Source organism: Monodelphis domestica, chromosome 3, assembly GCF_027887165.1.
Source record: "Monodelphis domestica isolate mMonDom1 chromosome 3, mMonDom1.pri, whole genome shotgun sequence".
Taxonomy (NCBI): Eukaryota; Metazoa; Chordata; class Mammalia; order Didelphimorphia; family Didelphidae; genus Monodelphis; species Monodelphis domestica.
In genome coordinates, this window is record NC_077229.1 from 342463666 (window position 1) to 342478787 (window position 15122).

Consider the following 15122-nt stretch of genomic DNA (forward strand, 5'->3'; position numbering starts at 1 on the left):
TCCAGAATTTCAAGCCATGGTGACTTTGCAGTCCAGGATTCCAAGCCAGATTTGCTAGCCCAGCAACAAAGCCCTGAGAAAGCCAGTGTGCTAGGACTAGAACCTGGAGTTGGGGAGGGAGAGGGAATTTAGAATTTTGAGAAATTATGTTATGTAGGAACTGAGTTAAGTTGGGAAACTAACTTTCCTCCCACCTCTCACCTTGGTCTCTATGCTGTTTTAAAATTTTACTTATCTAGCTCTAATTTCTCTGCTGACTTTCAATCTCATATCTCCAACTGCATGTTGGACATCTTAAACTCAATATATCCCGAATAGTACTTGCCATTTTCTCCCCCAAATCCTCCCCATTTCATTTCCTATCTTTCCTATTACTTGTGGCAGTCCCTCTATCCTTCCAGTCACCCAGTCCACAACCTGGATGTGAACCTTGGTTCTTCTCTTTCTCTCTACTACTTATATTCAATCTGTTGTCAAGGTCTTTTGATTTAACCTTAAAAACATAAAAATAATTTACCTTAAAAACCTAGCATTTTTTTCCCTAACACTAACCCCCATCAGTACAGTGATGGTTTAAGCTCTCATCACTTCACGTCTGGATTATTGACATAAGCCACTGGTAAGTCTTCCTGACACGTATTCTCATGCCAGCCCCCAAATGATCTTCCTATTCAATAAATGCTAGTGGCATCTTATCTTCTCCAAGATCAAATATAAAACTTCTATTTGATGTTCAAAGTTCTTTGGAGCTTGTCCCTATCACCTCTCCAGTCTTCTTATACCTTATATGTCCTGAAGCATTTTCACTGGCTGTCCCTTAGTGCATGGAATGTTCTCCCTCTTCAACTCTGTCTTTTAGATTCCTACTTTCCTTAAAATTTCAACTAAAATCCTACCTTCTACAAGAAGCCATTGAAACTATATATAGCCATATTAAAAATGCTCTAAATCAGTTCTGATTAGAGAAATGCAAATCAAAACAACTCTGAGATATCATCCTATACCTATCAGATTGGATAAAATGATAAAAGGGCAAACTGACAAATGTTGGAAGGGATGTGGAAAAATGGGGACACACACTGTTGATGGAACTGTGAACTGATTCCATCATCTTGGAGGGCAATCTGGAATTATACCCAACGAGTTATCAAGCTGTGTATATCCTTTGACTCAGCAATATGACTGTTAGGTTTATTTCCCAAGGTGATCAAGAAAAAAGGAAAATATCTGTTGGTGATGGAATACTATTTTGATAAAAGGAATAATGAACTGGATGAATTCCATATGAACTGGAACAACTTCCAGGAATTGATGCACAATGAAAGGAACAGAACCAGGAGAACCTTATACACAGAGACGGATACACTGAGGCACAATCGAATGTAATAGACTTCTCTACTAGCAGCAATGCAATGATCCAAGACATTTCTGAGGGACTTATGAGAAAGAACACTATCCACATCCAGAGAAAGAACTGTGGGAGTAGAAACACAGAAGAAAAACAACTGCAACTTGTTTTTTAAAGGCATATTGCCCTTCTTGTTGTAATTATACAAGCCTACGCAGTCTCTTTCAGGTGCTAAAAAAGGGGAATTCCTCTGCTATCTCAACAGTTATGGTTTTGTTAGCCTGTCAGGAAGTCACGAACTTCCCCTAGGCAAATCTCTTTTGCCTGTTGAACCATTCTAAGGACTTATGAAAATTTTTTTTCAAAGCTTTGTTGCTGGCTCTGCATGTTTTCCCATCTATTGCAGACTTTTTTTTTTAAACCCTTACCTTCCGTCTTGGAGTCAATACTGTGTATTGGCTCCAATATTGCAGACTTTTAAGTGCTATAAAAACCTGAATTATGATGAATATTTTATAAAATAAAAAAGCAAGACCCCAAGAGTCACTTGCCCAAAGTCATACATACTTACCGAAGTTGGTACATATTGGTATACCTGGGTTTTCTATCTGAAAGGGGTCATAATGGTTTTCTAGTTTTATTTTGTCCTTGTACAGATAAGGAGATAGGCCCAGGGAGGGTAATTGATTTGCAAAATATCATGCAGGTCCTTAGTGGCAAAGTCAGGAGCAGAGCCCATAAGTTCAGGTACTGCTGATTCATATTATTTTCCAACACTTATTAGTCTTCTAATTTCTTAGGCACTCAGGTGCCCTTAGGGGAGCAATTGCACTTGAGCAAATGCCCTTGAATGCATCCAAAATCCAAGTGAGTTGAATGGACAGGAAAGAAATTTGTGAGCATGTTGGTGCACAGTATATCACAACCTAATTGCCTGAAAGGGTATCCCTGAGCACTAAGTTTGCTACCAATGAGTGACTTAGACACTGGGGAACATCTGGGTCCATGTTTACTTTCCTCTAAAGACTTAACTCTCACTAAGCTAGAATTAGATTTTGCTTCACTAGAATGTACTGTTCTGGTGAAACTTTGATCTCTTGGGACTGTCCTTCGAAGCTAACACTTCTTCTTGATCATGCCCTGTAAATATCCAAAATCCCACAGGTTCTACGATTAGAATGCCTACAAGAGTGAAGCGGAAAGAGGGCTGAATGTAGATTCAGAGGACCTGGATTCATGGAATCACAGATTTGGAGATGGAAGAGACAATCAAATCCATTGGAATTTTTTGAATGGTAAAGTTAGAATGAGAAAACATTTGAAACAAATGCAAATATGTGTCTGAGAAATTCTCATCCATATAGATGTCATAGAGACAAGTCAAACAAATCCACAAGGCCACAGCAGTTCCCCAAATGAAAAGAACTCTATGACACTATAGCTGAGGAGAGCAATAGCATTGCTCAGCTGATCTAGCTGAGTTTGGTGGAAGACCTCAATTGCACATCCAAGACTGAGCTCAGAAAGTCTGGTAGAATGGCTGATCTAGATGAGATGTCATATAATGAGAAAAGCCCAGTAGCTGAGTAATTCCTTAGCCTGGGCAACCATGGTCCAATGGCCAAGCAACCTGTCTGGTCTAGCCCATCAGCATCTGTCCAGCAGAAGAGAAGTGCTAGGTTCCATCACAGCAGAAGCTGAGTACAATGAAGAATCAGTTCTAGAGGCAAGAGACCTGACTGACCCAATCCAGCAGTGGTTGAACCAATTCACCCCAGATTTGGCAAACTATGAAAAGCAACTCCAATTGAACAATGTAACTAGCAAAGATGATATATACAGAAAGGAGTCAGCCCAGTTAAGTAGTACTATAAATCATCTCTCTCCAAATCCAACTTTATAAGCATTCCCCTCTCCCCACTGAGAAAGAAAATACCCCATAGCCCAATATTTCTGAAGTTGGTTGTTCCCTACAAAGTCCCTCACTACATTATACTTTCAGTTTATGCCCGCTCTTCTTCCTCCATGATGATGTCTGTATTTGTGATAAAAGATGGCCAAGGTTTGAAGAGAAGTGTTTGCAACTACTGTTCTTTCCATTTAAGTAAATGCATTTCTAAATGACTGAGTTGGGAGGTAGGTATATGATTTAGTAGATTAAGAGCCAGACCTAGAGATGGGAGGTTCTGATTTCACATCTGACCTTAGACACTTCCTAGCTGTGTGATATTAGGCAAATCACTTACCCCTAACTGCTTAGCCCTTATTGCTCTTCTGCCTTAGAACCAATACACAGTATTGATTCTAGGATGGAAGATAATGATTTTTTTTAGTTGAAGGATATATTTTTCCAATTATATGTAATAACAATTTTCAACATGTTTTCCCAAATTATAAGTTCTAAATTGTCTCCCTCCCCCTTCTCAGAGATGGTAAGCAATTTGATTTATATTATACATGAGGTAAGGATTTCTTTTAAATTTAAAGAACTGAATCTACTCACTGATTGTTAAGATGAAACACACCAATGGGGATCTTTGTGCTACATAATATATTAGAAGTATAGTAACCCATGAAATAGTAGCTACTCCTCAGTGAGTCAACCTGCCAGTACCAGTGCTATTTGGGGAGTAAATGTTAATTAACCAACCTATGTGTCCTCAAGTATTTGTAAAGTGACTATGCTGTTGTAGCCATTGTCCTAAACATTGACAATATAAAGAAAAAATGGAAGTCTTTGACTATATAGGCATGTATAAATATACATAAAATATCTTCAAAATAAATGTAAGATAATTTGGGGGGTAACAGTAGTAGGAGGTATCAGGAAAGACTTGATGTAGAAGGAGTGATTGCACAGAATTTTGAAGGGAATCAAACATATCAAATTGCTCCTCTTCAGATAGGAAAATGAGTGAATCGCTGCCCAATCTAGGGGAATCCCTTCTCAGAAATATTGGATCCCCCATGGCCAACACTGTAGGGATAAGACTTCATGAATTTTGATAGTCTGGTGTTTAGTTGACAGAAATAAAACCCATCACTAGAAAACTTCTTGGAGCTTTCCTAATTTGGGTTTGCTCTCTGCTGGCTCAGCCTTTAGAAGAATAGGGTTTTTCCTCCATGCTACAACAATGTGTTTTAGGCATATTATTATTATTATTATTATTAAAAGTCATAATTACAAAAAATGATTTAAAAGGAGAGAGTCCCCTGTACTAAAGAAGGGAATTCTCTTCTCAACTCTACATTTCATTTATTAATATGTCTAATTTTATAGTAGGAACTTGTCTATGATCTTGGTTCTTTGGGCTATATAAATAAATATTCAATTCTTTGTTACTTTAATCTTACTTTCTTTTTCAATAGCAGTATCATTATCTTAATGTCTCTTTTAGCTAGTTTCCTCACTGGTAAAAAAGGAAGTTGTTGTGAGAATCAGATGAGATAATGTGTTTGTAATGTGTATATAATTGTATATATTATGTACTTTGCAAACCTTAAAGTGCTCTCTTAAGGCCAAATTTTAGTATATTCTGCATAATTCACTAAAAATTCCATAGTTGATATTACTTCTCTTCCTGAATCTGTCTCTGTTTTCTTAGCTATCTCTGTCTCTGTTTCTCTCTGTCTCTGTCTCTCCTTCTTCAATTATCTGGAGTGGAACTTAGGCAAGCAATAAGTTATTTGAAAAACATCTACAAGATATTTCACTAGGGGATAGAGAGTACTTCAAAAGTTAATTTGGGGCCTTCTTTGGGCGAGAAATTTCATGGCAATTTATAAGAACTCAGTATGGAATTTTCCAGCTTCCTACTATTGATATTTATTTTTCAAATTATATTTTTAAAGATTATTTTATCAGGAAGAGTTATCATTTTCTCCTCTAATTTGTTTGCTCTAACTAAAGTCTTGTTGTTAAGTTGGGGAGGTGCAAGAAGTCTCTTAACAGCTTAATTGATATGAAACATTGATTAGGCCCACTGAGGGATGGAGAGTTCCAAAGGAATTATGAAATAATCACTGATTTTAGAGGAGGAAGTTTTCAAGCAGAGGCTGTTGGCTTAAGCTGGGCAAAAAGCATGTTGAATAGTTGATAATTAAATTTAAAGCAATTGGACAAGAGAACTAATTTTTGATGGCTTGAGCCTGGCCAAAATGTTTACATGCTGGCTACTGAACAACAAAAATAGGACAAGGATTGGATGTAGTGAAGAGACAGAAAGACAAGAAATATTCCAATACAGAATCCAAGAAAAATTATCCAAGACCTTAGCTGTGGCTATTGAAAGGGGAGAAGGGTTATGCATAGTACCTAGCACAATCTGGATATTTAAAATGTGTTTAATGTTTGGGTACTAAGGCAGGAAAGGAAGAAAAGGACACCAAATAAATATAAATTACTGTTTAGAACTTGAAATTTTCACCTATGTTACCACTGTGTCAGCTACAGTTAACATTAGTGAGCATAGTTAGAACTTTGTCTCAGGGCAAGGTCATGGGCTAGATATTGACGTGGATCAATTAGATTTCATTTAATCAATTCATTCAACGAGCATTTATGAAATGTCTATCATGTGGCAGGTACTGTGCTATGGAGAAAAAAAAGGTAAAAAATGAAAATAGGTCCTGAATTCAAGGAGTTTACTCTGTTGGGGAAAACATGTACACATATAAGCAAAAACAGAGTAATGAGGGGAGGGAAGATGAAGATCATAAATCCAGCTCTTGTAAGCTAAGCTATCCCATGAATGGGTGTGAATAAGACTAGATCAGCATAAGCTTTTTACTATTATTAAAAAGATAAGCAAAAAAGAACTAGAACTGCTATTGATAAGGTGGTGGTTTCTGGCACAGCTCTGCCTGAGCCCACATATTCTGGATATAATTTTCAGTGCAAGGTCTCATATAAAATCATAGGGGCAAACTGGGAAGAAATCAAAAGTTATTGGCTTCTAGATATGGGAGCTAACTTCTTGGTGCTTATTCGCATTGAAATTAGGTTTTGAATCTTACTATTTCATCAAGAAATAAATTTCCATTGATTATGAAAGGCACTCTATATTTGACGTTTACAAAAATGAAGAAAACTTGAACTTGGCACTTAGATTTATTGTATAATGGAAGAGCTGTGGTGTTGTGGTTGAGAATCCTCCCTCTACTCGTTCAGGTCACATTCTTTTTGTCCCTGGACTTCAGTTTCTTCTCTGTAAAATGGGGGGAATGTACTAAATGACCTCTGGGGTCTCTTAAGGGGCTTGCTAATGTCCTGGTACAGATGGTGAGACTCTCCAGATGCGTCTATTTGTGAATTATGCTAGTTGCATTAAACTTCAGAATACTGCAAAGTCTCTTTAAGGAAATTCAATGAAAAAGATCAGTCTAATTATAGACATTAAATTTTTTTTAAAGAAAAAATGCTTATCAAGCAGATTATTACATGCAGTTGGACAGTCAACCCACTGAGTCAGTCTACAAGTACATGTCTGTTAATGCCTTGGACAAACACTGTAAACAGACAATGAATTAGGTAGTGGGATCCAAAGTTGTATAGGAAGAGAGTGGGTGGGTTGTATTGTCTTTGTGGGTAAATTGTGTATTAATTTTGATTCTAAGCTGTTTTTTTTTTTTTGTGCAAAATTCATTTTTTAAAATCCCCGCATGCTCTTAGTGATTTTATATGGCTACAAATCGTGGAACACAAAATTGCAAGTGGCACAAAATGAAATGGAAAAGTTTGTGGGAGATGTAAATAGGCTTTATTATCAATGACTGAGTAGAGAAATTATATCATGATGTCACTCAAGATATGTAGACTAGGAAAAGAGGATGGTTAGTCATAAACTGAGCCAATCAATTAACATACATTTATTATGTTTCAGGTACCATGGGGGTGGGGTGGGGGGGATAATGACTATAAAATCCAAGTACTGCCCTACTGCCTGTGTACCAGTGTGATGTGGCACATTGAATATGCTGCTGGACTTAGCTCTAAGAGGACTTGGGTTCAGATTCTAATTCTGGCATTTACTACTGAATGATAAATAAATATTAAGCACCTAATATGTTCCAAGTTGTGCCAAGCACTGGGTGTTTACTAGTTGTGTGACACAAAGCAAGCCATTTAAACTCCTCAAGACTTAGTTTCCTCCTCTGGAAATTTAGTTGGCTTTTGAAGTCTCATTCAGAGCTATATTTGTGAACCTATGAATAGACCTATTGGAAGACAGGTGTCTGGTTGTTTTATATCATACAGGAGCATATCTTAGTAGGAACTATTATCCTCCCACCCCCAAACAAGTCCCTCCTTTCTTCTTTGTGCTTCTGCTAGAGATATCACCCTATTATTAGTCAGGCTCTTTGAAAATATGACCAGGAACCCCTAAAGAGAAGGCACCCTTTGAGTTTTTAATTTAAGAGAGCATTTTCTGCCACAAATATCCAAAAGACTTGAGAGGAGACAGGATAACCTACAAATTTTAACCTTGGCAACACAGAATCTCCTTTTTACCTTCTTTTCAGTATAGTTTTCTTCCCTGGTGTGTCTTCAGTGAGAAACTACTTTGCTATACTATATGGATCTCTCAGGTTACAAGCTCAATACAGATTAGATAAAGTACAGGTACATAGTCTTGTTACATAATGGCATTGAGCCATTCATTAAGTTGGTTCTTTAATATATTATAGGATTCACACCCATATTTATCAGGTGGGGGAAACCCTATCCTAACTTCATTCTCTTACAAGGCTGGATAGTTTTCTTAAAATATATTTACATTTTCTTTGAATCTTGATTGAATCAAGGAACTAAAGCCTCAGGCTGTTGCCATCATTTCCTGGGCACCTGAGTAAATAGCCTTGAGTTGCTCTATGGACTTCCTGCTATTGGTTGGTGAAAATGGAGGGCTACTCAACCTGATGAGTTTCAGTCAGTCTGAAAGTTCTTTTGAGTATCCTACTCCAGCTATAGCTAAGTAAATCTCTTTTTGTTAACTAGTGAATGACCTACCAACATCTCATTTCATTCTAATATCTAACATAACTGACCTGAGCCAGATCCAGCCCAGAACATCTTCCCTTTGATTTGGATTGATCTTGGATTACTCAGTTTTCCTTCTGACCATCATCTCTACCCGTCACGTCCAGGTTGAAATTGTTTCCTTGCAGATAGTTCAAACTTTGACTGAGTTTCCCCCAGTTTTATCAACTTTCTTCTGGGGATTTTTCTCTTTTGTTAACTATCATGGTAGCTAGGTGGCACATGTGAGTAGAGCTTTGGACTTGGAGCCAGTAAGCTCTGAATTAAAATCCAACCTTACACACTTTCTGGTTGAGTGATCTTGAGCAATTCACTTAACCTGTGTCTACCTCAGTTTCCCCAACTATAAAGTGGAGATATAATAGCTACCTCCAAGGCTTGTTATGAGGATCAAATGAGAATATTTTAAAGCACTTATCACAGTGCCTACACATATATAGATCCTAGCTATTATTTATTATTATTATAATTTTAGTTCAAGATTTCTCAGATAATAACTGGCAGAACCTAGGTCTTTTGTATCCAAATATATATACATATATATGTGTGTGTGTGTGTATATGTATATATATTCTCTTTTCCACTGTAACTTCCTGACATATGATCAAATTCTTCTATAACAGGTTTGAGATCTATTTATTGCTTTTCCACACTCAATTTACATTTCTTGTCAAGGTCTTAAATTCCTCACTTCATATCATTCTATCTACCCTGAGTCAAAGATAGCATTTAGAGCTTAAAGTCAAAAATAAAATTTAGATAGGATTGGGGTGGGGGTGGGGGCACTGGCACATTTGTTACATAGGACACCTTTCTGTGGGACACAAGTCTCACTTACTATATAAGGCAGCTAGGTCACATGGTGGATAGAGTGCCCAGACCTGGAGCCAAGAATACTCATCTTCCTGAGTTCAATTCTGGCCTCAGCAACTTACTAACTGTATCTCACTAAACCCTGTTTGCCTCCATTTTCCCCCTGTAAAATGAGTTGGAGAAGGAAATGTCAAACCACTCTAGTATCTTTGCCAAGAAAACCTCAGATGGGATGTCAAGGAATCAGACATGATTTAAAAATTACTGAACAACATGGGATACTTTCATTTCTAATACCAAATGTACTTCATGATTTTGCTCATGCTCCACTAGTTGAATTTATTCTATCAGCACAAATCATCTAAGGTAAGGAAATTTTCACTCCACACACTTGCAATACTAGAACAATTTACCTTATTTACCTTATATTAAAGAAAACTTTATTTTCTTTAACTAAATACATGGTGGTGTATAGGAAATGCCATTTCAAAAACCCACTGGAAGGGAAGTAAGGAGAACTAGGAGAGAAGTTTTATCTCTGCTTTGTAATTTAAGGATATCATTTAAACCTATCTGCATTTAGGTTTCCTGATTTCTAAAATGATGGAGGTTAGAGAAAATGATCTCTGAGCACTCTTCTAACCAAGTTATTCTACAGTGTTCCTCCCTTTTATAAACACCAAAACTGTAAGGATAATTTTAGTGTTTTGACTTAAAATCTAAATATGTGGTCACCATGGGAAATTCCCAAATATGAAAATACCTAAGTCATCTGGGGATTTATGGAGATTTTAATTAATAAAGAGAGAAGGAATTAAGGGAAGGGGAGAGAGAGAGAATTAATTTAAACTGTTCTGGCTCAGGCTGAGCCAAGTAGTAGTTAAAGGCCTTTGCTACAGTGGCCTCCCTGAGCCTAAGAGAGAGGGAGTCAGTCTTATCACTCACTACAAGACCATCTCCAAACGAGCTCCAGTCCTCCACTGAATCTCCTTAACTGAGTTCAGAATCCAATTCCACTCCGAACTGCCTGCCTTCTGACTTTTTACCCCTTCCTTTTAAAGAAATTTTCCCTTATGTCACCTCCCCTAAATTTTCATGTCTACCAATCACAGTAGACACTTTTTTTCCAGGACTGCCAAATCCCAGTTCTCACCACTCTTTAGTTCTCACCTTTTCTGGTTAGATGATATCTTTTGAGTACTTCACACTTCTTTGTTAAGCTTGCCTTTTGTGAGTTACTTGATCTTTTTGTGATTAATTTAACCTTTATGGGTACTTAACACCTTTTTGTATTAGATCTAAAAATAGACTTAGCTCAAGGTTCTAGCTTCACTATAAGGTATGAGTTAAGTACCTTCATTGTTCAAACAGGAGTTTACAACTTTTATCTTCCCTAAAGTATGTCTAATTAGGGTGGAATGATTTTAGAAGTTCCCAATACATTCCTGATTCTTGTTAGACCAAGTATCTCCATTGTTACAATAAGGGAATAGCTAAACCAAATCTTCTAAGATACAGTCTGAGTAGTTTTTAAGATTCACACTTTCTTCCTTTAAAAAAAAATCTATTTTACAAAGTTGGTTCACAAATCATGTTTTTAAATATCAAAAATTTTATGTATCTTACATATGCCCTTCTAGTTTTATCCATACTCTTCACATAATCTTATAAATTTGCTTTCCAGTCATAGTCTCTTTTTAAAGATAATTTGATTGATAATCTTCCCTTCCCTCGATAGCATTTTGCAGATTAATTTGTACTATTATACTTACCCTTGGCTAATGCTTCTATGTGGTGATCCCCTTGTCATCAAGGCATGACAATTAATTGTTCCTTCATAAAAATCATGTTATTTATTTGGTGAATTTGAATATATTTAATGAAAGCAACACATTAGTTCACAACTCTAAGAACCTGTGACCAATCTATTGCAACATCCTTAGGCTTTTGATTTTATTTACAGAGATGGTCTTTATGGATGTAGTTGAGTTGGGCCTCTGAGTGTCAAAAGTCATTAGATGGTAGGGTCTAGAATGATATGATTTGTAGTTCTCTAAAGTTCTTTCCCCCATACAATTTCAATACTCTTACTATGAAAGAGGAAGGAACCACGAAGGATTGAGGATTTTCTATTAGAATTTGCTTCATGGGTTATAAGAGTTAGACTTCATAATTTTGTGAACAACCTGAAGGTGATGAATCTTTCTAAACTTAAATTGCCTGGTTCTCGTACAATACTCAGTTTGTTACCAAATCATATTTTCAGTCTTTCCAGCTTGGTGAAATCTGGCAAAATTAGTGTTCATTTGGCAAACTCTTTGAACTCTGGGGAACCATGCTGCAACGAGAGCATAGGAGCTTTGTGGAATGGAAATTTTTTCATTTGACTGTTCCTTCCAAACATCACACACACACACACACAAAGTAAAGATCCCTCATTCTTTTTTTTAAATTAAAAATGTTTTATTGTGTCACTTAAAAAATTATTTTAAAAAAATTTATTTTTCCATGGTTATATGATTCACATTCTCTCCTTCCCCTTTTCCCTCCCTTCTAAGATCCCCCATTCTAAAAGACACAAGGGAAATAAATGCTTCTTTACTTTTAAAAATATTAATGAAGTTTTTTGGAACCCATTAATTGTGAAAGAATTTTAGAAAAAATATGCTTCTGGTAAAATGAAGTTAGCTCTAATCTGATGTTTGGGTATTATGCGAAACCTCACTTAGGAAAATTCTAAGACATAAAAGAGACATTGAGTGCTCTTGCATCCCTGGGATACTCAGACTTGATCTAAATTTTCTCCTCTGCTAAGAGCATGTGACTCCTAGTGGTATATTGGTTGTGGGAGGTATCCACATACATCTAGAATTTAGTTAAAAGAACTTGAGAGAGATGAGGGAAATAGGGAAACAAAGTGAAAACATTAATCTGATTAGAGATTTACTTGGGGAATTATTTTTTCCTCCTGTAGTTTGTGGAACTACTTTTCAGAGATTGACGAAATGTTCTTGGTAGGCAGTTCTTTGAATCCTTTGGAATGAATTTATGGATGAAGATGAAGAGTTCTTTAAACTTAATATTCTTTAGTAAACAGTTGCTTTCCAGCTCCATAGAAATAGAGGTATAAGCATTTCACACTGGCCCAAGAACCTGGATAATCAATGGCAATTGTGAAAGTTTATATAGACACTGACTATGTTTATTGTAACAGCAAAACATAATACAACATTTTTGAGCTTGGTCAAAGGCAAAATAATGTTTTTTTCATGATCTCAATGATCATAAATTCTGGGATAATTCTTAAATTATATAAATCTTTTGATGTATTCCTCTGGGCCCCCTGTTAGACCATAAACTCCAAGATGGTAAGGATAATTAACTATCAAGTGCTTTCTTCCTGATTTCCTTAGCCCTACAACCATTCCTCTCCCAACTCAGTGCTGAACACTTACATGATAGGCATATAATAAGTATGGGCTTATTCAACTGTTTCATTATGACATTAGAAAACATAATACAGGAACAGCTGGATTGCACAGTGGGTAGAGTGCCAGGCCACAGGTCAGGAGGACCTTTATTCAAATCTGGTCTCAGATGCTTCCTATCTGTGCAACTATGGAGCAAGTCATTTCGCCCCATCTGCCTAAACCTGTGGTGGGGAACCTATGACATGCATACCAGAGGAGGCACTCAGCCCTCTTCTGTGGGCATGTGTGCTGTCTCCCTAGCACAGATTTCCTAAGTAGAAAGCCAGAGGAATATGGGGTCAGGTTGTTCCCCTCTCCCTCTCCACAGGTGCCTGAGGACATTTCTCATTCCACCCACCCCTCTAGAAGGTTCCCCATCACTGGCCTAGATCATCTTGCTCTTCTATCTTATAGCCAATACTTGTATTGATTCTAAGACAAAACAGAAAAGTTTAAAAACAAAAGAAAACAAAACATGATATATTCATAATGTAAGAAATATACATTTATCTGGAGAGGTAAAAAAAGTAGAATTTTTTAAATTACCCTTTATCATAGATAATGTGATTTATTTAAACTGACAGAATGCATAGGATTATCTATCTAGAACTCAATTTAACTTTTTAAGCTAACTTACAAACTATTTTATTCCCGTATTTTATAGATGAGAAATTGGGACTTCGATAAGTTAAGTGTCTTGTTTTGATAAATTATACTGTTTTAGTAATGCCAAGGTTATATTATTATTTTTGATTATAATGATATAATAATATTTCACATTCTTATATTTCTTTTTATGGAGTTAGCATGTTTTTCATGAAATACATATTTCAACATTAAAAATTATATCCATAATCATGGTTTTCTTAAGCAAGGAAATATTTCTTTTCTCTTTGTAAAATATTTCATTCTTTTAACCTGATTTTCTAGAAAATTAATTTAGATTTTTACTATATACACATAATACGAATCTGCTATATATTTATAGGAATCACCTGTGGCTCCAAGAATCCGCAGCATGTGCAATAGCCAAACCCTGGAAAAACCATCTTGGCAGATGGGCTAAATCAGGTTGAGGGTAACCATCAGGTCTCAAACCTGTCCATAAGTTAGGAGTCTTTCTACAAGCATAGGGAGATTTCTTCCACTGAAGAGAGAAGATGAGAACAATTTATTTCAGTGGCTATGAAGGAAGGTGAGTCAAGCAGACATTGTGGAGCATTTATAGCTTAGAGCTTCATCAGACATCAAAGATACCAATATCATCCACTATATCAAGGGTCATCATGGCTGGTCTTGACTTGTGTCCGTCAGTGGACTTCCATTACTCTGGAAGAGAAAGAAAGGCTAATGACTTTGGGCAACTCTACCACACTGAAATCAAGTTAAGTCAAGATACCACCCAAATGATGTCATGTTCTTCTTCCAAAATGAAAAACTGACATTTGTAGAAATGTTTTAAACATTAAAAGCAAGACAAAATATTCATATTCTTTCCCTCAGTGCAACAAAGATTTATTAGATTATTATTATGTGTAAATCAATATTGCAGAGTATAAAATAATTGCTCCAGGTGTCAGGAAGACCTAGGTTCACATACTGCCTCTGACACCCGTTGACTGCAAGACTGACTGCAGGACCTTGGGCAAGTCACTTCTCTTTGAGGGGCTATGGCAACTCTTTAAGGCAGCATCCATTTGCATATGTAAGCCTCCTCACACATGAAATCACAGATCTGAGTAAAAAAACAAACAAATATTCCAGATATAAAAAGACAGATCGGCTATCAAAAAGTTTACAATGTAATAGTGATGGAGGGAAGGCAATAAAGGAATTTTTACAAGTGCTATGTAAAGCAAAGGCAAGATCAAACTGCAGGAGGGGTCAAGAATCAGAAAAGGTAGCAAACCAAGGATTTAAGCAAAGTAATTTTTTTAAAAAGAAGACAGGTTCAGAGATAAATCCGGCTGGATTCAAATGCTTATAAACCGATCTCGTTAGTGCCTACAGAACGCAGCCAGTGTAGAGAAACGTCCTCCTTTCTTCCTTAGGATTCCAGGATCATCCAGCAGGGGGAAGCGGCAACCCGAAATGTTCGTAGCCCTAAGCAGGCAGCACAGTGCTTCTCAAAACTGCCAGAATTATATCCCCACATGTCCCAAGGTCACCGCTCCTAACAGCTCTGCAGCCCCAGGACCACGGAAATAATGCATTCAGTTCTTTCGGTTGGGGACTCCAGGATTGATGTCAGTGGTCGGTCTTGGCTAAGAGGCTCCTGGATTCAGTCTGCTGGCACAATGGGGACCTACATGGGGGCAAATAAGGGCTAAGGGAGTACCGGGTCTGGAGCAGAAACAGCCACAGCAGGGAGGGGGATGGGTACATGTAAACGCTTTCCAGCACAATCCTAAAAAAAGGACGGGGCCATCCTGGCTCTCTTCTCTCCACCTTT

General features: G+C 37.0%; 1 long non-coding RNA gene across 2 annotated transcripts; it reads right to left on the bottom strand.

The window, feature by feature from the left end:
* Positions 1-11641: 11641 nt before the first annotated feature.
* LOC103093177 (uncharacterized) lies at positions 11642-14815 on the bottom strand. 2 transcript variants are annotated; one of them, XR_464228.2, is made up of 3 exons: positions 14679-14815; positions 13666-13999; positions 11642-12353 (listed from the first exon to the last, which is right to left on the bottom strand). It is a non-coding gene; the product is annotated as an uncharacterized LOC103093177 (long non-coding RNA). The 2 variants fall into 2 exon arrangements; XR_008917762.1 differs by having other exon boundaries at positions 11642-13999.
* Between the last annotated feature and the right edge of the window lie 307 nt (positions 14816-15122).